Here is a 23,440-nt window from a genome sequence, read left to right as displayed (position 1 = left end):
TAATGGTGAGGCAGGACCATGTAAACCTAGATCGTCCCTGACAAGTGATTGTCTAACCAGGTGTCACTCAATGAAATTAATAGGCAGCAGGTTTTAAAACAGTTTAAAAGGAAGTATTTCTTCACACAACGTATAGTCAACCTGTGGAACTCATTGCCAGGGTATGTGTGAGAAGCCAAAAGTATAACTGGATTAAAAAAAGAGTTAGATAAGTTCCTAGAGGATGTATCACTCAATAATTTCCCTGTATGTTCATTCCCTCTGAAGCATCTGGCACTTGTCAGTGTTGGAAGACAGGATTCTGGGCTAGACGGACCATTGGTCTGACCCAGTATGGCCATTCTTAACCTGTTTTTAAAAACTCCAATGACAACGATTATCCCATCCCCACCTTATAAAATGGGGTTCAGAGAGATTAAGCAACTTGCCAACCTCACACAGCAAGTCAGCAGCAGAGCCAAGTGTAGAAGTGAGGTCTACTGGTTCCTATGCCATTGTTCTAGACACTGCACCCCGGCTTATAGCGTTACTCGGGGGTAGGAGGGTGATGAGAGAGAGCGAGATCATGCTAATATCTGTCTTAGATACTAAGGTCAGAAGGGACCATTCTGATCATCTAGTCCAACCTCCTGCACAGCGCAGGCTACAGAATCTCACTCACCCACTCCTGCGAAAAACCTCTCACCTATGTCTGAGCTATTGAAGTCCTCAAATCGTGGTTTAAAGACTTCAAAGAGCAGAGAAACCTCCTCAAGTGACCCGTGCCCATGCTACAGAGGAAGGCGGAAAAACCTCCAGGGCCTCTTCCAATCTGCCCTGGAGGAAAATTCCTTCCCGACCCCAAATATGGCGATCAGCTAAACCCTGAGCATATGGGCAAGATTCACCAGCCAGATACTACAGAAAATTCTTTCCTGGGTAACTCAGGTCCCTGGTGTCCTCTCAGTCTTATCGTTGGAGACATGTAGGGGACAAATTTATTTTTCTTTCTTTCTTTCTATTTAAAGACAGATCTCTGCTCATCACCATGGTATCTGCCCTCAGTATTGTACTCAGTGTGGCTGCACGGGTGGGCAGAATTTGGCATGTAGAGTGTTGTATGAAATGTCACACTCATTTGGCTAACAGATATTGTGCCCATTTGAAATTCCTCTCTTTCCCCTTCCCCCTACTTCACATATGTTTGGGCATTCAGGGAAACTTCAAGAGATGCTCCAAAGTTTGCTGAGACTGAGGATATTAATACCCCAGCTGGGACATAGTATCCCCATTTCAGGAAGAGGGGTACCAATAATAATCACCTACTTTCCAGGGTGTTTTATAAAGTTTGTTTTCAGATACTGTACCTTCTGAGCCACATTGAAGTTGTTAGTGGCCCCTTAGTTTATGTGGGATTTTGTGCTGTTAAAGGGGAAGGAAGGATTTTTTGTATTATATTTGCTTCAGTTAATTACCAAGTTAGTCTTGTAAACTACCACTGTGTGAACAGGGGCCTTTCCCAGCCTGCTCCGAATCAAAGTCCACAGGCTGTGGCCCCTACCTGAGGTTTGGCTTTGTTAATAAAGAAATTAACAATCAGACACCTTAAAATTCACCTTCAGATGTCCCCAAGTCCTCGCTGCTCCTGAGGTTCCTCCCTCAGAACAGCTCTGCCCATACCCTAGATCTTCTTTCCCCACATAGCCACTCCCACTTCTTTTAACTCCAGATGGAGTAATGAGTCACCTGCCTCGTGAGATGCTGATCCTGCAAGGGACTCCACATGTGGTTTCAGGGATCCTCATGAGAGGAGCCTCTTGTAGGTTCTGTGCCTAAGACCAGCAGATCCCACTTAACTCTTTCCCAACAGGATCAGAGCCTAACAGGCAGGAGACGTTTCAGGCGAATGTTGCTGGCCTGTTATGTGCTACTAACAAAAAAACCTCCATCTGGGACTTCACTGCAGCTTTAAGTATTGCAGCTCTTAAGATAAAACTGATACAGATAAGTTAGAAGAAATGCTTTTTATTAGTATTATTATTACTATGACTTATAACTCTTAAAAGCCCAAGCCCCACATATAACAAAGAGACAGCCCCTTCCCCAAAGAGGTTACCATCTAAGTATAAGACGAGCGGTAATGCGTTGCTACCAATAGCACAGGAAAACAACGAGTTGATTGTGATCAACCTGATAAGCAGTAGGCACCAGAGGTTTCTTATAAAAACTTCAATAATGTTACAAATGTGATTTACTTTTTTCAAGTGATGCTTCAGGGCATAAACCGGTCTCTAGCTGTGAGGATCAGGAAGAAACTTAAAATAACTCTGGACCCAATAGTCTATAACTGTCCACTATGGGGTTCCTTGCACTTTCCTCTGAAGCAGCTGTTGCTAGCCAGGGTCAGGAACAGGATACTGAGGTAGATGGACCTCGAGTCTGATACAGTCTGGCAATTCCTATGTTTGTATTTTGCACTTTATAAAGTGCCTGATCCAAAGCCCATTGAAATCAATGGGCATCTTTCCATTATTGTCAATGGGTTTTAGATCAGGTCCTAGATTAGATGGGTGATATTAGACTGGTTATTTCTACTTTGACATGTTAGTCAGTTTCACTCTCTGGTTCTTAAACCCAATCTTGTTGCTTTCAGGTTCTCAGAACCTCAGGGAATTGTTCAAATCCAACTCCTGTGTTCCCGCCCCCCGGCGCCCCCATTCTCACTAAGCCTTTCAAGGAATGATCATGTAACATTTTCTCTTCCTAAGGTTTTTGTGGTGATGTCTATTCTTTTTTTTTAATCAAAACAAAAACTGAAATGTTAGGGCCTAAAGTAAGTTGTGCCTCCTTTGAAATCTCTGGTGGGTTTTACTTCCATTAATCAAATCCTCCCATATTGGCTCAGAGTGGAGAAGTTTCTTTCTGCCCCCCCCCCTTTTTTTTTTTTAAATAAAGCATCTCAGATCTCTAAGTTGCAACTCATCTCACACCTAAGCGAAATTGTGTTTTGCACAAGCCTTTCAGCTGTTTTCTCAATCTCTCCTCTGTCTCATTCTCAATTCAGTCAGTTGCTATAGGTATGTTTTAATCCCCAGCATGGTAGATTTTAATTAGTCTTTGTACAGATGGCCAATTAACATTCATTACTTTTGCCTTGAGCGATTAATTATGAGTTTGGATAGAAAAGGAGACAGAGACAGAAGAAAGATGGGCAGGTGAATTTTTAAAAAAAGGATTTTAATCAGAGTTTGGGTTTTCATTTTTGTACAGTGAAAGAGAAGCGAAGGAAAGCAGCCGCATGGAGTGAGTTACCCTCCTGACTGAATCACTTACAGTCCCGGAGTGAAGGCAATGGGCTTGAACAGAAGACCCAAACCCACTTACTCTCACTATCATTGCTATCATTGGACTCTAAAGCCAATCACTGGTGCACAAATTAAATGCTAATTGAGCTTCTTATTCGGGAGCTGGTTAGACCTTAGCTGAAGCTTGGGAGGGGCAAAGGAAGAGTAAAACCGGATGGACAACTGATTCCTGAGGGATCTGGGAACATCCGTTACATCTCCGGAGGTCTAGTTTGAAAGGCATGTAATGGAAGGGAAGTTCTTGGCAGGTACCTACTGAACTAGTGGTATTAAACCAGGTCCAGAACAGACTGTGAAAATATGTAACCTTTCAGTACAAATAATAGTGATGTTTTGCACCTCCATAGTACTTTCCATCTGTGGATCTCAAAGCACTTTATATATATATTAATTAACTCAGCCTAACAAATTTCCTGTGAGCTAGGTAGATATGTTATAGATGAGGGCTCTGAGGGAAGAGAGAGATAAAATAATCTGCCCGTGGTCACTCAGGGAGTCAGTGACAGATCCAAGAACTGAATCCAGATTTCCTGACTCTTGTGCCTTAATTACAATATCATGTTCCCTCTGAATGAGGGGTGTTAGGGGACAAGACTTAGTTTACATCATAACGTAGCATCATACCATTTTGCTGCCTCATGAAACTGTAGAAAATTGATAAGGGAAACAAAGGGACACAAGGAGAAATCTATGGCCAGAAGAATGAAGGACAATAAGGAGGAGTTTTAAAAGTATATTAGGAACAAAAACAAGCCTGACAAGTATGTTGATCCATTGCTAAATGGAAATGGTTGAATTATCAATAATAAGGTACAGAAAGCAAAAGTGTTAAATAAATATTTCCTTCTCTATTTGGGGAAGAAAACAGATGATGCAGTCATATCATATGATTACATTCTTTCCATGTATTTCACAAGGATGTTAAACAACAGCTACTAAAATTAGACATCTTTAAATCGGCAGGTTCAGATAACTTGCATCCAAGAGTTTTAAAAGAGCTGGCTGAGGAACTCAATGGAATGTTATTGTTGATTTTCAATAAATCTTAGAACACCAGAGCGGTTTCAGAAGACTGGAAGAAAGTTAATGTTGTGGCAATATTTAAAAAGGGAAAACAGGATGACCGGGATAATTACAGGCCTGTCAGTCTGACATTGATTCCAGGCAAGATAATGGAGTGGCTGATATGGGACTTGATTAATAAAGAATTAAAGGATTTCAGTATAATTTATGCCAATCAACATGGATTTATGGAAAATAGATCCTGTAAAAGTAATGTGGTATTTTTTATGAGATTATAAGTTTGGTTGATAAAGGTAATAGTGTTGATGTACTATACTTAGACTTTGGTAAGGCATTTGACTTCATACTGCATGACATTTTGATTAAAAAACTAGAAAGATATAGAATTAACATGGCCCATATTAAATGGACTAAAAGTTGCCTAACTGATAGGTCTCAACATGTAATCATAAACAGGGAATCATCATGGAATGGGTGTATTTCTAGCAGAGTCCTGTAAGGATGCGTTCTTGGCCCTAAGCTTTTTAACATTTTTATTAATGACCTGGAAGAAAACATAAAATCATCACTGATAAAGTTTTCAGATGGCACAAAGCAAATAATATGCTTTTTAACATGGCTAAATGTAAATGTATGCACCTAGGAACAAAGAATGGAGGCCATACTTACAGGGTGGGAGGGACTCCATCCTGGGAAGCAGTGACTCTGAAAAAGACTTGGTGGTCGTGGTAGATAATCAGCTGACTATGAGCTCCCAGTGTGATGCTGTGGCCAAAAAGCTAATGTGATCCTGGGATGCATAAACAGGGTAATCTTGAATAGGAGCAGAGAGGTTATTTTATCTCTGTATTTGGCACTCCTGTGTCCAGTTCTGGCATCCACAGTTCGAGAAGGATGATGATAAATTGGAGAGGGGTCAGAGAAAAGCCATGAAAATGAGGAAAGGATTAGAAAATATGCCTTATAGTGATAGACTCAAAGAATTCAATCTATTTAGCTTAACTAAGAGATGTCCATGGGGTGATGATTACAGTCTATAAGTAGCTATGTGGGGAACAAATATTTAATAATAGGCTCTTCAATCTAGCAGAGAAAGGTGTAACATAATCCAATGACTGGAAGTTGAAGCTAGACAAATTCAGACTGGAAATAAGGTGTGAGTAATGAACAGCGAGAGTAATGAACCATTGGAACAACCTGCCAAGCGGCGTGGTGGATTCTCCATCACTGGCAAATTTTAAATCAAGACTGGTTGGTTTTCTAAAAGCTCTGCTGTAGGAATTATTGTGGGGCAGGTCTCTGGCCTGTGTTATACAGAGGTCAGACTAGATGATCACAATGGTCCCTTCTGGCCTTGGAATCTGTGATCTGATGAGTCTTTCCAAAAGAGATGATAAACCCACCTGGATTTACCTGGAGACAGATCATTTTTGTCATCTTCTAATTTCCTTGGTTCTACTGTAGGCTGGTTGGAGATCTTGCACATTTTAGATCAGTCAGTGTACCCCACAGCACAGCTGGCATGGTACTTGTGTTACATCAACCCGGGGCTTTGGTTTCCTGTAGATTTGCAAACACACACACGCACACGATATGCAAAGACACACAACATATATCATACATACATGCACATAAATGTGTGCACTGGCCGGAAGAATCCTAGAAATAAAGGGCTTGATCCTATTTCTATTTTCTTCAGTGGAAGCTGGCTTAGACCTGAAGTGGCAAAATTCTGTTAGAACATGTGCTAGCCCATAGTCCCTGGGCGTTGTTCCCTACAGTATATTCTCCAACCCCCCAAGTCCCACTGAAGTTAAAGAGACTTAACAACATACTTAAGTGCTGTCCTGAATATGAATGGACTTAAGCAGGTGCTTAAGTGTTTTCCTGACTCAGGGCCTGATTGCTTTGTCCACTTTGACTTTAAATGTTTTAAGATTCCACTGGGTCCCTTGGGAAAGGATTTTGCAATCTAATAGGAAGTTCCCCCTGGCATCCAGTCTAAATTCTCCTTTTCTCAATGCATTCTCAACACAACTCCCCTGCCACACAGATGCATGCTAACACACCGACACACAATAACATGCCTGACAAACTTTCATTTCTACATGGGAGAGAAACGTAACTGTCCGCAAGTGAGAAGGAGGTTGGTAATCCCTCATTGCCTAGTTTTCGTACAGGACCAGTGCTTTATATGTAACGTAGTCCACTACTCGAAAGGCGCTTTAGGAAGCTGAAGGCACTAAGCAGCCACAGCTGTCAGGAGCAGCTCTCAAAGGGAGTTAGACGACTAAATCCTTTTTAAGATCTGGGCCTTAGTTATCATGAAGAAACAAAACTAATGTAAAGCCATTAATAAGCAATAATTTGTCTTCTGTACCTGAGTAATGATTTACTAATTGATCCTGGAACTTGTAATGAGCTTCAAATAATTGTGTGCTAGTGTCATGGCTCGTTGGTTTCTTCTCATTAAGTTATATTGGGGTAAATCAGGAGTAACAGCACTGAGGTTTGTGTAGGTCGACGGATGTGCAATGGGCCCAATGAGAAGCACATTTGGACCCCACCCACAGCTTAAGACATGAAAGGGGCACATCCCTAGCTGTCTAAAGGGCATTTGAAGCTGAGTTACAAATTCACCTGGACAGCGATGTCAGCTAAAGGGCCCCATCCTGAGAATGACGCAGGCCAGGGCAGGAGCTGCATTGTGGGCAGCGGGATTGCTCGCCTGAGTCGGGATGACTTACGCGAGTCAGACTCGTCAGGACGGGGCCTGTAATTCACCCTGCACAATACCCACTTCCAGCTTTGGCACATCACTAATTCGTTCTAATTGATTTTTCACACTCTCGGGAGGGGGATTATGACATCCAATAACAGAGCCCTGATGTTCTGGCTTTCTCCCTCCCTGAAAAGAGCCTGAAATGCTAGACTCCACCCCCCACAAGAGCTGGCATACTTTTCTCAGCCCTGGGTAGCCATGGTGAGACAGTTCCCAAATCCTTCCCCTCTGTAGTTTGGATCAGAGGTTGGCTCAGCGTAAAACTCCCTTTCACTCAATATATGAATGTTACTAATGGGCCCACTGCAGCTGTTTCTGTGCCTTTCCCTCTCATCTGAATGCTTTCTTTCTGGCTTTCTATTTACACAGGCAGACAGAAAATGAAAAGAATAACTCACAGAGGGCCTGATTCTGCCACCCTCTCCCATGTGCATTGCATTTCCTCACACCTGGTGATTTCATCCTGTGGGAGTGTTGCAGAATCGGATCCTCGGTTCACGACAAATTATAATTGCTGGACCATCTGTGTCTCTGAAGAGGCACTTAATCCTTTAGCAGAGACGATCGTAATTTTTCTGAACTGCCAAGAGAGGCCTGTTCCTACTTACTCATGGAAGTAAGTCCATTGATTTCAAATGGGCTGCTAGCATAAGGATGGCAGGCTGGGACCCCTGGCAATCTCAGGGACTGAATCTTCCCTCAACTGTATCCTGGTGTAACGGCACTGACCACTGTTATGTTGAAATTGGGGTGGGGGGGATTAACAAGCTTTAAATTGGGGTCTAAACTTCCTCAAATTGTCACTTTTTTGCAATTTTGCATCAGATCAACTTGTCTTGAAAACTCTGAGCCAGGCATAAATTGGCATCGTACCATTGGCTTCAGTGGAGCTATGCTGACTTAGACCAGTTGAGGTTCTGGCCCATCAACTGAAACACTGATCTATGTTGTAAATGAGGGCCAGATTCTACTCTCTGTTACGCCAGTCTCAACTCAGATGGTTACAGGTTTCTGGCAAGCGGAACTGGTACCTACCAGCAACGGACAGCTAGAAACATTACAGGAAAAGAAAGGACACCCTCAGCTAGAAATCAAGGTCCAGATCCTCAGCTGGCGTGATCCAGTGTAGCCATATTGAAGTCCATGGTGTTTCACTGATTTACACCATGTGAGGATCTGAAAGTATAGAAACTCTATAGAAAATGTCACACAATGAATGCCAGGTTCTCCAAGTCCCCTTGCCAATTTTTATGATTATATGATCACATTTTCCCATTACCTTTTTTTATTTTCCCCAGTTGCTGTGTGAAGGACCCACACTAACAAAGGAAACTGACAGCCTAACTAAGGCCCTGATCTTGCAATTAGCTCTGTTCAGATAAACCCCTGCAGAGCCCCAGTGAAGTCAATGAGACTCTACATAGGTACAGGAGTGCATCCCTGAAGGACTGATTGCAGGGGCCTGACTGATGACCGTGGGGAAAACAGCGAAAATGACAATGTGCAAAGTTCTGTCAAAGGCTCAGAGTAAACAAAATCAGATATATTTCCTCTCAAAACTCTTCCGGTTCTAATAATCATAGGGGTAACTTGTAGCAGGAGTCGGCAAGAAAATAGCAGACGCAACAGTGGGGGTTTTTAATTGATGGTGTCCCTTTAAATTCCATTAAGCTGCACGGGACTAGGAGCACTTTGAAAAGAGTGACAGGGTAGGGATACAGCTCTTGTTTTGCTGAAAATAGCAAGTCCCTTCTAAGAAGGGACAGGCATTACGTGAGTTCAAGGGAAAGTTTAATAGGGGGCTGCTGGTCATTTCTACCAGGGGCTGCCAGCTAAGGTTGCCAACAGTCCCTTATTACAAGGGACATCCCTTCTGTTCTCATCTCTGTACAACAAGATCAGGAGGTGCTGAGTGCTGCAAAAAGCAGCAAGAAATACCCCTGGAGAATGTAGGTGAGTCCTGCTTAGTGTAATAATTATTATTAATAATAATGATAAAAATAATAAATAGCAGGAGGCGGGGTGGGCGGGGACAGCATGCTAAGGAAACAGTCCCATGTTTCTGAAATACAATGCTGACAACCCGACTGTCAGCAACTATCATTGACAAAATGGGGACAAAAAAGGAAACATACAAGAAAAGAAATTAAAAGTTGGATTGAATCCTTTTGCAGGTAAACCTTGCCTTCACGCCAGTGGGACATTCCTTTGCATAAGGCCTATGGTGTCCAGCCCCTAAGGGACTGACCAAACAGCAAATCTGTTTTGAATAATAGTGTCAATTCTTAATATAAAATGCTGGTACACACCCACCCCAACACACAGTCTGGACAAGTGAACTGCAATCCGCTGACGTACCCTCCTTTGTAGTTTTGTAAAACGCTTATAACAGCAATTGTACCTGTTTGGCTCAGTCCAGAAGCCGAAATCTTGGAAGTTCACATCTCTCTGAACTTATTCATGCTGAAAAATGCTTCTCCTTTTTAAGTAGTTCCAGATCAGATCGGAAGAGAACACATACAGTTTCTTTCCATGTGACATCTCTAACCTATGGCCTTTCCTCTCCATCCCCACAACTGAAACACTCACCCAGGCTCTCATCATCTTGCATCTCCATCACTGCAACATCTATCTCTCTGGCCTTGCCAAGTGCTCTCTTGGCCCACTCAGATCCATTCGCAATGCAGCTGCAAAGCGGGTTTTCTTAGTTGGTTGCACTGACAATCTCCCCCCTTTCTTTGCATCCCCTTCCTTAATTCCCCTTTCTCTATCACCTCAAACATAAGCTACTTGTTTTCACTTTCAAGGCACTTCATGGCCTATTCCCACCCTACCTATCAACTCTCATTCACTACCGAGCTGTCGATGCTCACGTCTAATCAGCCCACGATACCAGCGCCCATCGCTCACTTGGTATATTTTCATACAAACACCTTCATGCTTCCTCCCACTCTGCCCCTCATGCTTGAGAGGAGCTCTCCGTAAACACCTGAATCCACTGTCAAAACCCTCCTTAAAACTCTCCCGTGCAGCCATGCCTACAGAAAAAATTTGATCTGGGTTAGGCCACTGCTGTGCAGAGACCAGTATTCTCTCATTGCTCCCTTGTACTCCCCCATTGATCTGACTCCACTGGGTCTCGCTTGTTTCATACCTGGACTGTAAGTTCTGTGGGGCAGGGACCATGTTTTTGCTCTGTGTTTGTACAGCGCCCAACACCTGGGACTCCTTGGTGTTAATACTAATACTCAATAAAAATTACGTATAATAATAGTATAGTTCCCTTTGAACAGCATGAAATGTCAATTACATCTCAGAAGGTGCAGAGACATTTACATTTATGGGACTAAATGAGGAGGAGGATGGTTTATTTTCCATCTGATTCTATGTGACTTGTCCAAAGAATAGAACCCAGTTCTCCTGACACCCACTCCCCTGCCCTAACATGCTGCGGGGCTTGTCCCATATCTATGAGATGCAACGCACAGGCCAATCTAGATGACCGGGTGGTCCCTTCTGGCCTTAAACTTGATGATTCTCTGACTGAGGCCTGGTCTACACTAGGCCTTGTCTCCACCACAAAATTAAGTTGACCTAAGTTAGGTCGATGTACAATCACTGCAGTAATTACTGAGGTAGTTCATGTCCACACTATGCCCTCTCTGTTGGTGGTGCACCTCACCAGGGACACTTGCACCGACTTAACTGTGTGGGGTATTGTAGGGCACTGACACCACCTAGATTCCCCCTGAGCTGGGGCCGATAGCCCAAGCTGTCAGCCCCCGGGAGCAGGGCTCCAGCTCTCAGCCCCATGTGGGGCTGACAGCCAACAGGCAATGTAAGTAATGCGGTGGATACACGGACACTTCAACACCCTAACTACGTCAACCTAAACGTTACACCTTTTGAGGAGGTGGAGTTATTAGGTGGGTGGCATGGGCCACTTACATCGGCAAGAGCAATGCTGTAGTATAGATCATGTCCAAGAAAACTAGGTTGGCATAACTACCTGATAACTAATCCACATCCCTGAGCTGCATAGTTAAGATGACCTAAGTCTCCATGTAGACAGCACTAGGTCAACGGAAGAGTCCTTCCATCAGTTTAGTTACCATCTTTCTGGGAGGTGGATTACCTGCACCAGTGTCAACATAGGTAGCGTCTACACTGCAGCATTACAGTGGCACAGCTTGAACACTGAATGCACCTGGCAGCCCTTTCAATAATAGCAGGTGTACATGTAAAAATCCAAGTACCTGCCCCATCCCTAGTGGCTGCTAAGAGTAAGGCCTTGTGCATGGAGTGGGGTAGGGTTGCATGGATGTGGTTTCACTAGTGCAAACCCCACCAGTGTAAAAGTGGCTTGTATTGTTGTAGCTCAAGCTGCACAGGGACAAGACATTTTTTGTACCAGCACAGTGCATCTGCACTAGAGATTTGCATGGGTACAGTTTCACCAGTGTAACTGCACCAGTGCATCATCTTGCCACGTGGACAAGGCTGGAGTTACTCCACTTCCACCCTGGAACTGACTTCAATGAAGTGATTTCCACATGGCAGACTATATCACCTATGATGCTTCTAAAAGTCCCTGCTATATCGTCGACTATAACAGGGTTCAAAAAAGAACTAGATAAGTTCATGGAGGATAGATCCATCAGTGGCTATTAGCCAGGATGGGCAGGGATGGTGTCCCTAGCCTCTGTTTGCAAGAAGCTGGGAATGGGCCACAGGGGATGGATCACTTGATGATTCCCTGTTCTCTTCATTCCCTCTGGGGCACCTGGCACTGGCCACTGTCAGAAGACAGGAGACTGGGCTAGATGGACCTTTGGTCTGACCCAGTCTGGCCGTTCTTATGTTCTTATGCTTTAAACCTCCAGCATCGGGTGCCCAGGATCAGAAGCTGGAGTTATTGATTTACTAGCCTATATGCTGAGAAATGAATGACAACAACGAAGCCAACTTTTGGCTGTTGGCTCAGAAGAGAGAATCAGGAGACCCAGACTCTATATCCACTAACTCGCTCCTTGGGCAATTCTATTCCACTCCCTTTACCTGATTTTCCCCATTTGTAAAAGGAGGTGAGAGATATTCACACATCCTTGCAAAGTGTTGTGAGATCTGCAGGTGAATAAATGGGTAGTATTATTATCTGACTGATGCCTGCTTTGAGGGGAGGTAACAACCAAGTCCAATTCCTCGGACTCTCCGCTAAAGGCTTCCTTCATGACCCCAAAATAGCCTTTGAGCCAGAGCGTGCCCCCCAGCGTTGGATTTATGCACAATTCCCATTTGGCGCCTTCCTATAGAGCAATGGCAGGGTATGGCCCTCTGTAAGTATATGCCATTAAAATATGCACACTTCCTGAAAGCAATATGGAATGGCTAAATATACTGTGCACAAATCTGTTTACACTAATAATGGCTGGGAGTTTGCCATCCATATGACTGCAGGAAACCATCAATTCAACATAAATCGACTGAAAATTACAAGAGATGGAAACTAACTATTTTTTCTTCCCCCCACCCCCCTAGCCTGAGAAGGGGGGAGCACAGAGACATTGGCATCTACGCTATTGACAAGGATGGCTCTGCTTGGCAAGCTTGTGGCGTTTTCTCCAAGCATTCCATGCTATCTCTTTTGTGCATTTGCAACCATGATTAGCATCTTGAGCCTCTGCAGAGGGAAGATGAGAAACGGTCGCCGCTGAAGGCCATCAGAGCTTTCTGTCGCCCCTCTTCCCTTGCTCTTTATCAGAGAACAGTTGAGGTTCGCTGAAAACCAGTCTGCAGATTATTCCTTGACACAGAAACACTACAGGAATCGGGGCAAGATTTGAGCCTTCCTCCCCCCACCCTGAAATCAGTAGCCAAACTTCAGGGGCAACAGGACTGGCTCAGAAAATACACCAAGGATGAAGATGCTTTGTTTGCAACTTAGGACCTGATTGAGATCCTCTTATTCACAGCTGAGTAAGTACCTTGCTTTGAGGATCAAGGATTGATTTGTACCAAGAGGAGTGGTGGAGAAAACAATCAGTTGAGAAGCCTCCTTTGGTTCCTCTCAGAGATTTCACTTTGGGTGCTTGAGCTGAAAAGAGGAATAAACACCCACAATATTTATCCACGCTCCCAGGAAATCTCAATGAAGCCGCAAGGGCCCAAGTCATTGGTTTGGCACAGGCAGATTGCTAACTTGGTTAAATTTTAAAAAAATCCCAACTTAAAAATATTGGCAGCTCCCGGCATATTAGTCGAAAAGCTGCAGACTTGGCTCCCAGTCACCTCAGCAGCATAATGTTAAATGGCATCAAGACAGTATATCAGCCATTTACATATGTTGCTTATAGACGCCAAACTTATTAACACAATAAAACTGCTGCTAAGATGCCTCCCTGCCTATTTGTCTCATTGAGAATGTCAGTGTTGTAAGCACCTAGCAGTCTCGGATGGAAACACGCTTGGTTTGCCTTTCATACGGCGACGGGGAAAATAAATATATGAATCATCTAAGGTCCCACAGACCATTTCCAAACACATCTTTCCAGGAGGAAGATTCACAGATTCAAAGGCCTGAAGGGACCATGGTGATCATCTAGTCTGACTTCCAGCGAATCTCACCCAGTAATTGCTTCAGCAAGCCCATAACTACAGCATCTATTTTAGAAAACCAGCCAATCTTAAAGACTTCAGGTGACTGAGAACTCAACATATCTCTATGGGGTTTGTTCCCATGGCTAAATCACCCTCCCTGTTCAAAATGTGCATCTTGTTTCTAGAAGAAAACATCTTTCCCAAAGGTAGGATGTTAAGTAAAGGTGTCACTAGGTAATGATCCTCTGCAACTTATCGTGCCCAATGCTATTAACTAATGAGTCCTGGGAAGGAAGTAGCCCGTCACTATTTAGTGTGCCCATTTTACAGAAGGGTTGCTGATGCATAAAGTGAAGTGAAGTGATGGGCAACGGGTCCCATAAGGCAGAAGTAAGACTAGAGAGGTTCAGTGCTTTACCCAGTGGCCCATCCTTCCTGGAGATAAGACTGACCGATAAGACTGAGAAGTCTAAGCGTTGACAATAATAACCACACGCCACTGGTCTCCGAACAGGACTTTCCATTGATCTCCATCGGGTGGGAGGTTGCATAAAAACAGTGGCATGATATAGCCCATTAACTGCATTTATGACTCCACAGGCTCCACCAGGCTGTGTGGGACACTTCAGGGGCACTTGCTATTCAGATGCACAGTCAACATTTCCGGGGATTAGAACAAAAGCCCTCTGGGCTTCCCAACTGTTCTGATGGTTTGAGCGGGGACTCAGCTCTTCTCTCCGCAGCTGCACCTTCACCAACGCTTTGCAGGCCCCTTTGGATGGCTCAGGCTTTGTCAGGATCTTTCAGGATCTGGGCTCCCCACGTTGACCTGAACCCCTGAATACAGTTAAAGGGAATGTGATTGGACACGGTTAGAGTTAAACTCCCACAGGATCCTTCAGCACTGGCTCAAAGGAACTCCTGGCGGAGGCTGTTGGAAGATTTTCCTACGTTCAGGTGCAGGCAATTGGGCATTTGGGCCCATGATCACTCAGAGCTCCCACGGGCTGCAGCTGGAGTGAGACCCAGCCCCACCTTGTAGCCAGGGGGTGACTTGTCTGCACAGTTAAGAGCCTGACTTTGCACTGTATTGATTTATTTGTCAACTCATTTAGCAATACAAGCATCTAGGGACCCTCTGTGCATACTTCCTGTGAAACAAATAAATGCCCGGCCTTGAGGAGCACCCTGAAAGCTCAGTAAAGAAACAGACATTTTCTCCCTTCTGCAAGGTTCTCTCAGCTCAGGGTCATTGAGGAGGGCCCTTATGGGACTGGGCTATTGAAAAGCAAGGGGCAGGAAATGGAGAAATGTCCAGGAGGGTCTCATTTTACCTCTGCTTCTGCCCTTAACTTCAATGCAGAGCAGGATCCAGTGGGTGCTGACACCTGCCGGGCAGAGCATGTGTGATCAGGTACCAAACCCAGGAGATGGTCCTTTTCCACTGCAGGGCTTCTTAATGCTCCTTGGGGAAAGAGTGTGCGAGGGGCATCCCAGACCTGGACATTCAGCAGAGCCATTGATGAGCTGATACCATGTGCACGCACTGGTGAGTGGCTGCAACTTGCTATGAATGTGAGAGGTGCAAGTGTTAATGTTATTAGTGCATCTTCTTTAAAGGAGCAGCCCCATGTAGTTTGTCATTAAATCCAGAATATATTGGACCACCAAAGTCTTGTCTTCTTCTTGCACCCAAATCTTGTGCTTAGAAAGAGATTTGATTGCATATCAGTTGCAGAATTAATTGGGGAGTGGGAGGAGATCCAACTTGGGCAGCCTGGTTAAGGTAAGGGGGAGCTAAAAGCAGCTAAAACCCCTTTTTCTGCCTGGCTTGAGGGAACAGCATCCCCCCACCACCCTTGTCAGGTGCAGCGAGAGCTCCCCCCTCCTGTTTTGCTTTTGAACTACTGCCTGGGTGGGCCCCTACAGACTGCACCCCCCTATAGTCTTGTGAGATGGTCTGGCCCTTCTCGCCAGCTCCCCCTCCCCGCCACTCCAGCAGCAAAAGCTGCATTTCCAAGTTGTAAGTGAATGTCCTGGCTGTGGGGCTGGTCCTGCCCTGTGTATTTGGAAGCCTTGGAATGACCAGTGCTGCTGGCAGGGCTCATTTAGCTGTATTTCTCCAGCAGCTCACGCCTGAAGCTCTCCAAGCACACTACAACCATGAGGGACTGAGCACCCGGGGCTGCGGGAAATCAGGCCAGTCCTGCCACACTCATTTTACAGATGGGGAAACTGAGGCAGTGCAGGTGACAGTGTCTTGGCCAAACTTGAACAATAGGTTAGTGATTGAGCTGGGACTAGACCTCCAGCCTGAATTCCTATTAGATTCCCCCATTAAGGAACACTGCCCATCACTTCCATGGGTGCAACATCATGGAGCAATGCAAGCATCTTGAATTTTATCCCAGGTGTCACACTCCAATGCATGATGTCGCAGCACCCTCATGCACTGACCTCTCATCAGGACATCAACCCATAAATGTTCCAGGATTTTGTGGGGAGCCCAAGCCTAACTTCAGGGGAGTCCAGTCCTGCTCCTCCATTCCAACGCCAGGTGTCTAAGAGATCTGCTCTAGCTCAAACGAGAGTTCTGGGCTTGATGCAGGAATCACTAGGTGAGGTTTTCTGGCTGGTGTGGTGCAGAAGGTCCGACTAGATGATCATGCTGGTCCCAGCTGGCCTTAAAGTCTAGGAATAACTTTACTGGGAGTGGAGGAGGCTCAGAGCTTCAGGCTGTCCCACCATCCTAATGCCTGAGCTGAAGAGAGAAAGATGCCATCCAAACCTTTCCTGTTACTCCCTAGGTAACTTTAGAGGTTTCAGATTCGTGTGTTGCTATTGAGTCTGAGACCTGGATGAAATTCAGAAGATGGGGTGCAAGGAGGAGGGGGAGAATCCTGGGGTTATGGGAACTAGATGAGAACCCCAGGATGCCACAGCTGACCAAGCTTTCCCCTTATCTAGGATGGGGACTGTCTTCTCCCTCACGTCTGGATTCCTGGCTTATAGTCCCCTGGAAGCAGCTTTAACTATCTAATAAATACAGGCTAATTAGGGAACATGATTTTCCCTTCACCCAGTTGCACACATGGTTCAATCTTGTAGCAGAGAGCCTGCCCCATTCCCATGGGTCAGAACCAGGCTAAAACCTTGGTCAGAGCCAGGGCCTGTCTGCCCTACCAGAGTTTAACACAGCAGGGTAACAAGGCTGTAGCCAAAGTATGTCATTGCATGATTTGTTCTTTCCTGTGTGGACAGAAACTGCTATGTAATAGACATGGCCTTTTTTGGGAACCTCCCACCATTGCAGCTCCATCAAGAGTAGGAGCCCTAAAGAAGACAGGACCACACTCAGTCACTGACTTGCTGGTGACCTTGGGCAAGTCCCTACCCCTCTCTGTGCCTCAGTTTCCCCTCCCACCCCTTGTCTGTTTAAACTGTAAGCACTCAGATAAGGACTGTCTCGTACCCAGTACAATGGGCCTCTGATTTCAGCTGTGGTCTTCAGGTGCAAATGAAACTCATAAAAAGTAACATTGTCTCCCAGAAAAGTCCAGTACAGAGCCTGTCCAAACCAGAGAACCAACAATAAATTATGAGCTAAGGTGGGGGTCATGTGCGATCCATTTTTTAAGCAGAGCTCAGTGAGAAGCCCTGTTTTAACACACAGGGGTTGGTTAGCCCTGGGTTCTGTTTCAATGTGGTTATTTGCGTAATGTAGACAGGGCCTAAGAACCAGCCAGATTAAATGACTTGCCCCAGGAGAGGGGGGCAAATGCTTTTTGCTTCTCTAGCTCCTTCCATTACAAATTCCCTTGGTGCATTACAGGTACTGTCCTCCACAGCCCCCAGTAGGCAAATCAACTCAGGGTGATTATCCCTTCAAACAGAGAGTGAAACCGGGGCCAGGGTGTTGGGATACCTTCCCAGACCATTTCTACTCAGGTAGAGAACACCTTGTGCTGTTCTGGGAGAGCACTTGAGCCAGTTCTCTGGAATCCAGAAACACAGTTCGAATCCAGACTCATCACTGAGGTTTCTCTACCGGCATTTCAAAAAGCTACAGCTGAGCTGATCAACGTACAGAATTATAAATCAGATTATATACATATTTGAAAACAGATGCAGATTACAGCCTACATTATATTCCATGCTTTGTTGTGGGTTTACTAATTGCGGGAACCAATCCCTGAATAGATGATAAGCTGTCCAGCCACTACAAGTGTACTAGTGTACAAGTGTACTAGTGAGGAAAGCTGCAAATTTACCGCATATTACTCTTCTCCTTGCTACTTCTTTATTTACTAGCCACATATTATTTACAAGGAATTCACGCTTTGTCCATGGTTAGCCTCCGTTTTCCTTACTTCTGTTTTCTTTCATTATTCGCGCAAGGCCTACACTGGGAAGCAAAGTGACTTGTCCAAAGCAGCAGTAGTAGAGACAGTAACAGTCAGGTTTCCTGACTCTTATTCTGGCATTTTAAGGACAATGCCATCCCTCTCGGTCTATTTGCCTCCCTTTCTAAGTTCTTGAGCTGGGGAGATATTTGTCTATCCTTAACCCAGAGGACTTTACAAAGGAGAAAGCCAGGGAGATCCTAGAAATAACCTAGCAATTTGAGTTGAGGGCTGGGTGTAGAATGCCTTATTTTAAATATTTCTGAACCCAGCTGAACAAAATCTGTAAGGATGAGTGAAAAGAGGCACAGAATAGACTGAGTCTATGGATAACTCCACACTGGCATTAAGGGGAAGCCTTTTATTGGGTCTGGGGTACAAGATTCTGCAATCAGTAACCCAAAGGTGTGCTCCAGTAATAACCTGCGGTTAAATCATGCCCTCCAGCTGACTTTTGAGAGTTCCCAAACTTCATGTAGCCAGGATCAAATCAGCCCTTGTGGGAGAGAGATAAATGATGGAGATAAAATTCCAGCAAAAGCAAGTTAATAACCCCACCAAAATAATAATTAGGTGAGTTTAAAAGGAAATGATGCAGCACTTTGAAGTCTGATCAACTTTTAATGTCCCATCAGGCTCCTAACCCATGGTTGCCCTTTAGTGTCCGAGTCTTGATTTTCCACATTTTGCCCTTTGATGATGGAGGCTGATGTGTTACAGATTAACAGGAGGAGGGATTGAGGAAAGCGCCTCCAGTCCTCAGAAACTGCTGCAGGTCTGATCCGAGGATCCACTTTCTTTTCTCGGGGCTTGTCTACACGGGGTAGTGCCGAGAGAGGGCAAGGGATATGGGGAATCACTTTCCTTTAGAGTTAGAAGAGAGATTATAGCTCTAAAGAAGGAAGACGTAGGGAGAGGATGGGGGAAAGACAGAAAAACACCTGCAGTACAATCTGAATTTACTCACAATCCCACAGCCAGTCTCTCCCTCCTGTGCCCATCTCTGCTCCTCTCATTTCGCTTTTGTTGCCTGGCTGGAAAACACAATAACTATTTACCGAAGGCACATAAAATTCCCGCAGGAGTTTCAGTCCCTTCTGTGGTCAGGATATGCCCCTCCAACCTCTCAGTCCTGTCAGTTACCAATCCGGAGCCCGCCTCATTTCACGCCGTCGCCAGAGTTTTGCGTTGCTCTTAAAATCGAATCAATCCCGAATTGTCTCCACTGGAAACTTTCCTTAATTTTGAATCCGATCGCTCCTTTTTAATTTTTTTTCTCGTCTAATTATTGTTTTTTTCTCTTCTATCTAATAGGTTCCCCCAAAGAAACACTCATTTCGCTCAGTCAAGACAGATCAAAACTAGTTCCAACTTCACCCTGGAGAAATTCAACCGGGGGCAGGGGGAGAGAAAAGGGGCTCCTTTCTTTCTTTAATTAAATGGGTCCCGTAGATTATCTAGCCTCTGCCTCTGATTTTTCTAAAGAGCGGCTCTCTCTGGCAGTAGAAATTCCGCGTGAAACAATGGGCATTGGTTACCCTAGAAAAGGTGGAAGATCTGATTCCGACGCAGGTGACTTGAATAAAAATCCGGCAGGAAATCACAGGCAGAGCAGAGATGATGTTGATGATTTATTTTATTTCCAGTTGTTTTCCCTCCTCGGTAGCCGGGGAAACTTCCACCACACAGGCAAGCCGCCCTGCAAGGGCTTTATGGATTGATTGGTTTTTAATTCGCGCCTTGTAATAACCACCTGTTTGCAAAAGGAAAGTGAAGTGATTTAGTACTGGATGTAAACAGCAGCGCCTCTTAAACGGTGTCAAGTCCGCTGCACCAGGGCATGGAGCGAGCCGAAATTGACAAGGCTGTGACTGCTCCGGAGAAGGTGGCTATCTCGGAAGAACAGAAATAACAAACACAATCTTAGCGGCTCCCTGTTAGCTTTCGGCGACCCCAGTCGTCTCAGGGCACATTGGAGCCAGAACCCAAATTCGGATCTTCTGTGCGAAGAAACACTCTGTTAAACAGCGATGTAGCCTGCAGAAATGAAGCCTTTCCCTCTGTTTTAATGGCTAGGAAACAAAATGCAGCCGCTCCTGTTAGCCTTGTTCTTTAATGGTTTTACTTTCCTTTTAAAAATGACCTCCCGTGTTCTGCCAGCCGCAAATTGGGATGTCTCTAGAAAAGCCTAAACTTTACTCTGTGTGCAAAGGATCCTGCCTTTCCCACCCTCTCCCGGCTCCCACGCGAGATGGTGGATACGAACTGCTGCAGCGGCAGGAAATTTGTTACAAGTGAAAAGGAGCCGTGTGAACGCTGCAGGAGCGGAACGGCGTCTCCAGGCCGAACTGATCCTGGCGAAGTCGATTTCAAAATAGAATTTAAACCGAATTATTATTTTAAAAGAGAAAATCCGGCTGGGCATGTCTGGCTGGCAGAAATGGAAGATGGATGATTTAGGAATAAGGACTAAATTATTTGCTCAACAACAAAACTGATGTTGGGAAGCCCAGTTCAAAAGGCTCCGGAAAAACAGGCAGTTATTAAGAATGACAGGTTTTGACACGTAGGCTGAACCTTCTGGGCGGGTTACCTCTGTGCACATCAAACACAGATAATCTTTTATTTTTAGATTTTCTTTTTTTGAGTGTGTTTGCAACAACAACCACAAAACCCACCCCGAAATCCCCAAATCAAACACACAGAGCCCTGCCTTTAAAAATGATTTTTTAAAACCTTTTTTTTTTTTTACACTGGGAAGAAGAATTCTTTGTTTTTACCTTCCCAGTGGATCATTGCGGATCTGAAACCGCAGTTCCCTGGTTTCTAAAGCTCTAATTTTACTCTGCCAAAGTAGTGATGGTGTATCCCGATGGAGATTTGTCCCAGTGCTCGGGAGGCTTTGATCCTGAATACAATAATCTCCCTGCTCATGTCGATAGCCTGCTCACCTCCATCTGTCTCTCGCCGGTGAGTCGTTTCACATCAATATTGGGAAGATCTCTGGGTTTCGGAGAGGAGCCGGTGTATGCGCAGGGCCTGGCGCTACGCGGCGGTTTGATTCGAACCAAACCTCTCTTTTCCCCTCCCCGGGCGGAGCAATTTTCACTCCACTTCGCATTCAGCTCGAAGCCCTTTCTCGTGTTTTAAAATTCTAGTCTCCCCCACACCTCCAAAGGCAGCGGAACAAAAGGCTCCGGTGGTCCCGTCCATCAACCCAGGGGCCCGATCCCTTAGGTAGCCGGCGGACTCCAGCCTAAAACGCTCTGCAAGGTCTGGGGCAGGCAGACAGCTCGTCCATAAATAAACACACATCGGGATAAAGGAGACAGGTGTTTGCTCGCCGCCCGTGCGCGCTTAAACTCGCTTGCACCACGCGGGGACCTTCGTTGGTGTCTCCCCATAAGAGCGTCTCGGTCTCTGTTTATTTGTTGCTCTATGTTTATTTCTCTTTCTTTGAACCTTCTTCCTGTCCCCAGAGCCAATTCGACCGGCCCGGCCCTACCCCATCCCCGGCTTTGCGTGTCATCCTTCACCTCACCTGCAGCCTCCTGGATGGGTTTGCCAGGGCAGCAGTTTTGCTCTATTCGTTTGGAGCGGGGTTTTTACGTGTGTGTCTCCCACCGCACCCCTCCCAGCCCCACTTCGGCCGAAGATGCCCAGAGGAAAAAAGAGGGGGAAACGCTAGGGGTCTGGGCAGAGACCTTGTTGGGGGAAGAATCTATGTTCGCGGCTATGTGGTGCCTCGATCGCCCTTCCTAAGGGCCGTAGGGACCTCAGGACAGGAAAGCAAAAAGAATAGAAAGGGAGAATGGTCTCCTCCTCCTCCTCCTCCCCCCCCCACGCCTTATTTAGTAGTTTTTTTCCCCCCTCCTTAAATAGTCTTCCTTTCCAGCAGAAGGAAAAGATCGTGGGTTGCCTGCTTGGTGCATTTCAGCCCACTGGAGTGGAAAATAGACTTTACACCCTCATTGTAGCGGACGCTCCGGAGCAGCCCCCTCCTTCACAGGGTTAACAAAACTCAATCAATGTACGGACACTGGACTTCTCCAACAGGGAGCCAGACCCAAAACCCGGGGTGAACTCTGCGAGAGTAGGGGTGGAGACCTTAGAGCACGGGAAGCGGGGTAATAACCAGGGCTCGGGGAGTTTGCACCAGCGGCTGGGAATTCACATCGATTTTTCCCCCCAATTTGCGCCCTAATTAAAAACACCAGGTGCATTGAGTTGGCCGGTGGGGAGATGTCACAAAGCCAGAGCTACCCCATCTTTGAGTCACCGGGGTCAGCAACGAGCTCAGAAAGTTAAGAATAATCAGGCCGACCCCAAAGCATGAGTGTACCCCGAGATCTTATTGTCCCGAGTGGCCTTTGATGTGAGAGATTTACATTTTCAACTGAAAAGAACCCGTCAGAAATTGTCCACTACTGAGCGGCGTGGTAAGACAGTCAGGCATGTCTACCCGTCTATCTGCACAGCGTTTATCTTCTTCCTACATGAGCACATTCCAGGACGTCTGTGTGTGCAATACACACACACACACAATGCATGTGTGTAGTTATCTGTCAGGGGATGCTTTTAAACATGGATATGGTTCCTATAAACAACACAATCCACAATAATCAATACTGCACGTCTTTGGAACAGAAGCTCTAAAATAGTCTATTTAAAAGCAAACCAACCAACCAAAACAAAACAAAAAGACCCACAAAAAGACACATCACCGCTTCTGAAACCAACATCCTTTCCACAGCAGATCCTTTCTTGCCAGAGAAGAAATAAATCAAATTTACACGGGGAGAAAGTGCCTGGGTTTGCTGTCTGCTGGCTGTGAAGGTGAATCTGAAATTTCTTAAGGAAATCAGGGAGCCCCAGAGCTGGCAGGCTGTCGGTGGGTAACATTAGGGCTCCCGCGTGTTGTTTTTAAGGAATAACTGCGCTGCGCTACGATTTTGATCCACACCGCGTCGGGTTCAAAGTGGATCGAGCGATTTCTCTCCGAGGAGTTACACAACAAACACACCCGATTGAAAAGAGGGGGGTTAGAATCGACCCCCCTCCCTTTAAACAGCGGAGTGGATGTCGAACCCAAAGACACTGTCCAAGAACCCAGCGCTCGGTGTGCGCTAAATTCGGTGTGACTCGGCTTTTGGAACTGTCCCTCAAACGAAACACCCCTTCCTGCAAAGCTCAGCGAAGAAGAGGTGTGTGTGTGTGTGTTTCTGTGTTGGGGAAGGGGGGGGCTTAGCCAATGGAGGAGCTGGGAGCCCCTGTGGCCGCAGCCCTGCCAA

Source organism: Dermochelys coriacea, chromosome 4, assembly GCF_009764565.3.
Source record: "Dermochelys coriacea isolate rDerCor1 chromosome 4, rDerCor1.pri.v4, whole genome shotgun sequence".
Lineage (NCBI taxonomy): Eukaryota > Metazoa > Chordata > Testudines > Dermochelyidae > Dermochelys > Dermochelys coriacea.
This window is presented reverse-complemented; position numbering follows the sequence as displayed.